Source organism: Octopus bimaculoides, chromosome 2 (assembly GCF_046866305.1).
Source record: "Octopus bimaculoides isolate indiv1 chromosome 2, ASM4686630v1, whole genome shotgun sequence".
NCBI classification, from domain to species: Eukaryota; Metazoa; Mollusca; class Cephalopoda; order Octopoda; family Octopodidae; genus Octopus; species Octopus bimaculoides.
Genome location: NC_142929.1, coordinates 34860107 through 34867606, shown reverse-complemented (window position 1 = coordinate 34867606; position 7500 = coordinate 34860107).

Sequence of the window (7500 nt, the reverse complement as noted above, 5' to 3'; positions counted from 1 at the left end):
CAGATGTTTTGGTTAAATCTAATATGAGTAAAGCTTTTAACACTTTACACCGAGATCGCTCCTTGTGACTGTAAATACGAAAGTCAACAAAGAATCGCTCTGGCTCCCAGTTTTCGCTTTGGGTGTCAATAAAGAGATTTAAAGTATACAAATGCCTCTCACTGTTTGGTACTTGCACGACTCCAGTATTAGCGAATCATTACTCCAATGCCAATATTAGTGGATCATTGGTCTATGGGACCTAATAATCAATAAGTAATCATTGTTGCTGATGGTTTGGACCAAGTTGTTCCATTATTAAACAAAATTGGTTTGGAAGACAACACGTGAAAATTTGATTTTTATATGAAATACAACAAACCAAGAAGTAATCAAACGGCATATTTTATAATCTGCTATCCGATATCCACGTAACGTTGGACGTGGGTCTTGAATATCCTGTCTTCTATGCTGGTCAGTGGCATAGGCCATCATCTATTTGTCTTTCTAAAATAGGCAGAAATGGCGCGAATGACTGAGCGATTGTAACACCAGAATGCACATCATGATGCAGAACAGCTTTGCGGTATCTCCCCTGATGTACCTCCCCTGGCATCTGCGGCGTACTGCAATGTCGACAAACTGACTGATAAGCAGGACCTTAACACGTGCATGCAATGCTAGTTTCAACGACATAAGTCAGTTAGTTACAGGTGAACATACCGATAAGGTGGCCTGGAATTCAGGAGATTGTCTAACTATTTATTGACAACATACATCGTGCAACTGTGCAACTGCAGCAGCATAGACTCAGACAAGAGGATCGTCTCCAGTAGCACAGGATCCACCTTATTTGTTGATAGCATCCTGTCTGTTTTAGAGATATATGGACGACGCGGTTTGGGATCGAATACTGAATTTGGTATTTTTTACATCGGTTTAAAAAAGGCAACAAAATTGGTATGCGACAGTTGTTGAGAGACATTCAGAATGTGTGCATACCGACACATAGAATCAAATTCTTGCACATTTGGGAACTGCTTCTGAGTTGCAGAGCATGCTTCAGTGAACTCTCTTCCGGTGTTCCAAATTGGTATCAAGCTGAATGACGGGTGGGATCAGATGTGTATTGAATGTTAAGGTGTAATTGTGTGCAAGAGATGGCTCCAGGACACCATGCGTCAACGCGCCATGTCAGCAACGAGAGATACTTCCGATATGCCGATGCAAACAATATTACCACACGATCCATTGGGTGTGTGAATCTATCGGTGATTTTGAAACTCTCCAGACGGAAACGTGGCGATCGCAAACACCTGAATGTACTGATCTGTTTTTCATAGGCTTCGGTTCACTCGTTGGTCTGTAACATTCTTGTAGCCGATACTTACAAAGACAGCTAGATCTCTGAGCCTATGATCCACCTCGACAAAGACTGAGGAATGCACACACACACACACACACACACACACACACACACACACACACACACACACACACACACACACACACACACACACACACACACACGCACACACACACACACACACACACACACACACACACACACGCACACGCACACACACACACACAGTCGCCAGTATCGTTAATTCTGTTATTATCATTTTTAAATTAGTGACATTGGATAATAATAGAATTAACGGTACCTTTTGTAAATTGATTATATATATACACACAATATCTAATATATAATATATGCATGTATGTATGTAAGCATGCATGTATGTAATGTACGTATGCATGCATGTATGTATACAAGCATGTATGTATGCATGCATGTATGTATGTATGTATACATGCATGTATGTATGTATGCATGCATATATGTACGTATGCATGTATGTATGTATGTATGTATGTATGTACGTACATACGTATGTATGTATGTACGAGGGGGTGCTGAAAAGTTCCTGGCTTTGAGTAAAAGAAAATATAGGAGAATCAGTTAATCATGATTTTATTCAAGATATTCCCCTCTCAGATGCATACACTTATTGCAGCGGTCCTTCAGTTTTTCTAAGCCCTCTAAAAGAACTCGGAAAGGCTTCGAAACATGTCTTTTGCGATACCCTTAAAGCTAGGAATTTTTCAGCACCCTTTCGTATGTATCTATCCATGTATGAACTGGTAGCAATGGGAGCAACTGGTGTCGCTACTAAATCGACCAAGGATTTTTATCAATTGATCAACGCGATTAGGTTAAATGAAGTAGAAACAAGGCTGAGCTGCGTCTGCTTCATGACTTTGATCGTTTTCCTGATGGTGATTTGTATCAGTGAACTGTCAGATAGAAAGGAAGAAGACTTTGCCGTTTGTCTTTTACCTGTTTCAGTCATTGGACTATGGCCATGCTTCAGCACCGCCTTGAGAGGTTTAGTCGAACAAATTGCCCTAAGTACTTGTTTTAAGTCTGGTACTTATTCTATCGATATCCTTTGCCAAACTGCTAATTGACGGGAACGTAAACAAACCAACATCCGTTACCAAGCGGTGGGAGGAGAGGGGCAAACACAAACACACGCACATACATACATATACACCAACCTACACACGCACACACGACGGGCTTCTTTCAGTTTCCGTCTATGAAATTCAATCTCAAGGCTTTTGCCGGCCGGGGACAATAGAAGAAGACACTTGCCCAATGTGTCACGCCATGGGACTAAATCAGGAACCATGTGGTTGGGAAGTAAGCTTCTTACCACACTGTCACGTCTATACAAAATATTCTTTAAAAACTTAAAATCTAAAATGTTTAGTTTATTTTTGTAAATAAGATATTATTTGGTTTTCAATCTAATTGAAACCACGCATAGTTTTATGGCTTTTGTTTCAAGTTTAAGATTTTAACAAGAAAAAAAATAAACAACGATAACAAAAGTATTTTGGGTGGGTGTTAGATTCTAAGTAGTAAGAAAATAAAACTATGCCCTGGCCTATTTCCAATAAGAAAAACAAAATAACACCCCTCACTTTAAAAAAAATATTCAGAGATAAGCGATAGAAAAAAACAGATATCTGAACAAGGTTCAAAAGTGAACGAACTATTTAGTATAAACTTAAAAGTAGGTTAATAAAATTGCTTCCTGAGTATTTTTTCCTGTCTCGATTTCTTTTAATTTTATAGTTTATCTGTTTATCTATTCATTTATTTCATCTTTTTTTTTCACTCATTCTATGATTTTTATCTATGTGTATGTATTTCAACATGTATCTAGTCACCATGTTTCTTAATTTCTCAATCGCCATTTTCTCCACGTTTTCTCTCCCCTTTATATATTTTACTTTTCTCTCTTTCTATAGCTCCAGTTCTTTCTTTTTTATCAGTCTTTCCTTTTGTATATCCACTTTTTAACTTCCTCTTCCAAGGGAGATTACTTCCACATTTACCGTAAGTTGATTCTCTTCGTTTACAGATACGAAATCAATTTTATTTTTCGTGGAGTAGTGCAGGTGAATGAAGCCGCCCAAGTGAATATATTAATCATAGATCTTTCATCTATAATCGATGTAATTTGAACACAGAACGTACAGTGACAAAACTAAATAATAATTTCTAACATAGGAATCGACTGTATTCTCGTAAAGAGGGATAGTGTTGATTGAGTCGAGAAATAAATTGAACTTGTACTTATTTTCTTCATACAGGAAGCATGGAAAGTAAAGTCTACTAACACAGGATATGAGCTTCTGAAAATAATGGTTTAAAATCGTGGCACAAGGCCAGCAATTTTATATGAGTTGGGTTATGTCGATATCATCGACCCAGTGCTCAACTGACACTTATTTTGGATGAAAGGTAAAAATCGACCACAGCGATATTTGAACTCAGAACGTAAAGCTAGGAGAAATGCCCGTAAGCATTTTGTCTCAGCGCGGTAACGATTCTGCCAGCTCACCGGCTTACTTCTGAAAATAGGAGTTGAAAGTGGCTGTGATTAAAAAACTTGCTTCGCAACCATGCGGTCTTGGTTTCAGTCCAACTGTGCAGAACCTTGGACACATGTCTTTTACCACAACCCCGGCCGACCAAAGCCTTGTGAATGAATTTGGTACATGAAAACTGAATGAATCCCACCATATGTACACATACACACACGCACGCACACACACGTACGTACTCACATATTCCACACAAACACACACACACACTTACACACACACTCACACACATACTCTCACGATCTCTAAATCTCTAACTCATCTTTTTACTTTTTTTCTTGCTTTAACACAACTTCTCCCGAGTTCACTCTCACTCCCTACCACTCACTCATTCTTTCTGGACCTTTTCTTTTTTCGTGTTTCTTCTTAACTCATTCCTTCTGCTATCTTATGATGTCGTTCATTTTCATTCTTTCCTCTTCGCTCTTTCTTTCTTCCTGATTCTCTCGCATTATGTATTACTTGTATTTTTCTTCTTCTTCATCCACCTCTTTTGCTTCAGTTCTCACTCCCTTTCCTCTCCTCACCCATCTCTTTGTAATACAATAACTATAAACCACTTTCGTTTCTTGATAGTTCAGTAAAGAAAGCGCCCTCTACACCAAAAGATAATAAACACACAGCAGAAACACATACAAATGATGCTGTCAGAAATAGATGGTTAGTCAAACATTAAAGCACTATCAAGTAAGTGGTGCTGTATTAAATGACATATGCAATTAATTTCCTAATCTTGAATAATTGAAATTTATCTCATAGTTTGAGGAAGAAAGTAAACACCTAATGGTAATTGTTTCAGAGTAAAGGGGGAAATAATTTCAAGAGATTGAGGATTCAATTTCACAAAATTTAATTTACATGATTCGTGGGGAATCTTGTTTTACTTAGTGGACAAGGTGACAGCTTCAGAACTTATAGACATTTCCAAACTCGAACTATTTTGATCAACTGACAGAGGTTTTTCATATAGAAAAAGTGTCACGGATAATTTATACTAATAGTAATTTACGTAATTGTTTTTACACAAGGCCGGAGATTTCAGGGGAAGGGGCTAAGTCGATTACATTAACCTCAGTACTTAACTGGTACTTTACTTCATCGACTCCGATAGAATTAAAGGCAAAGCTGACGTCAACGGAATTTATATTCAGAATGTAAAGACCAGGATGAAATGCTGCTGAACAACAATCGTTGACAACCCTGCCAGCACGCCGCCTTAGTAATTTGCATACGATAGTGAGCTAAGGGCTGCAAGTACTTGTGTTATTCTTCATTAGCAGTAATAACTCGGTTGACAGATGCCAGTGTGTGTTGTGTTTAACGTGGAAGGTACACCATCCATCACTAGAATCCGGGTTCAATCGCTAGGCAAGCCGAAACGATTACTGAACTTACTTTGAGGTTAAGTGTTGTAGTTTCATCAGATCAACAGGAAGAAATTATCCTAATTCTGCAAGCTAACGAAACGCTGACCAACTTTCTGAAGGTAACTAATGTATACCCTATTTTCAGCTGGTGTGCGTGGATCCATATAAGAATGAAGTTGGTATTTTGATCAGGACATCCTTGTCTTCTCTATCAATACCACACTGGTCTGTATTCCTTGAATCTGGCGGATCTCGTACCTCCACCGCTCAAGCATTTCAGACCCAATCGTCTTTCCACCTTTCGTCACCCTTGATGCACCCAATCGCTTTCATCACCCTAAAGACTATACCCATTCCTTCGTCCTCAGAATATTGTCCCTCTGGAATCTTCTCTCACTCGTGCAATTATTGACCTGCAACAATTTAAACAAACATTAATCGTATCAATTTCGCCAGTCTTCGAAGGCCACCAAGAGCCATGACTTTGTCTCTTCATCCAAACTCTTCATCCATTCTAGCCTTGACCATTTCGTCTTTTTATAAAGTATCTCAGACTATAATATATATATTATGTACACCATAGGTTCCCGAACAAAATGGCTACCGGTAATTTGCAACTTATGGTTATAGACAGTTTTCAAGCACACACACACACACACAAAAATACACACACACACACACACACCTACACGTACATACATACATACATATATATATATATATATATATATATATATATATATATATATATGATACACACATACGTACATACCTAAATTAATGTGTGTGTATGTGTTATATTATCTCATCTACTTTGGCGTTACCTCGGACATGAGCATATTTTGAAGGTTATTTACTACCTCTGTTGCTCTTTTATTCCATATTGTTTGTGTATGCTTCCGTTTTTCCTTAAATGAACTTTCTCTTCTAAAAGATCTTGTAGAGGCCGTCCCTGTCCCAGAAACCGCTGCCCAGCGCTTTCCTTCCTTCCGACTCTTTCTGTATTCCACCTGAAAATATCAAATAAGGTTGCAACAACAGTTATTTCTCTGCGTGCTCACCTGTAATTTTTATAGTCCCCCTCAATATCTTTCTGGTTGTCAGGTAAGATGTAAAACAATGCCATTGTCATATTGATTAAATCACGCCTTGGTCGATGATCATCCGTAAGCTCAGAATACAGGGTCTATTTGAGTATTTTTGTGTCTGACATCCATTTATACGTGTTCAACCACCGAACGAGTTGTTCTTTAAACAGGGTTCGGATTCTCATTGTTTTAATTCTAACCGTAATTAATTTTAAGATAGCCATCTTATTTGGTTGCTACGTCACTATAGTTTTGAACCTCAGGATATGATTGTGAAAGACACGGTGTAATAAGTGGACTGTGTGGATAGCTAGTAGTCGGTTTGTGATGTCAACATCAAGGATCGGAACAGCGTCGTCACCAGCAAAATGAAGCTTCCATATTTTTATTTTAGCTCTAAGATGTTTTGCCTTGAAGCCTCGGAGCACAATTGATATGACTCTTATTGCCAGAAAGTTCTAAGAAAAGGCAAAGGAGTAGCAGAATCCAATCTTTTCATCTTGTGTGATTGGCTAAAACCTTTAACACGGCGAAAGAAAAAGAAAAGACTTCTAGGAAATACTTGCGATATTCAGCTGCCCTGACAATTTCTAACAAACGGTTCTGCTCCTACATGATGGCATGATGGATGACAGTCATGTCATGGTGAACTTACTCCTTTACTACAACGCAACGTAAAGTGTGCTTCGCTACTGGTTCCGTGTTCATTAACTTCCATATAACGGGAGGTTAATAAAGAGATCGATTTCGCGCTACAGAACATGACGTCGCTGCATGATTATCGGGAATCCAAAGTTTCTGCAACAAGATAATGCTTATACATGTGCATAGATGTGTACAAACTATGTACATATCGATATATATACACGACTTGATAGATAGATAGATAGATAGATAGATAGATAGATAGATGCATATGCATGCATGCATACACACATATAAATATGTACAGTAACATATACATATGTACATACTTTCATAGATACATTCATACAGGCACATAGACAGACAAAATACCAATAATTATGAGAGAAACATGCAATTAATTGGGTGTCGGACCGAATGACCTCTAGTATAAATTTCAATTAATTAAAAATCCGCTT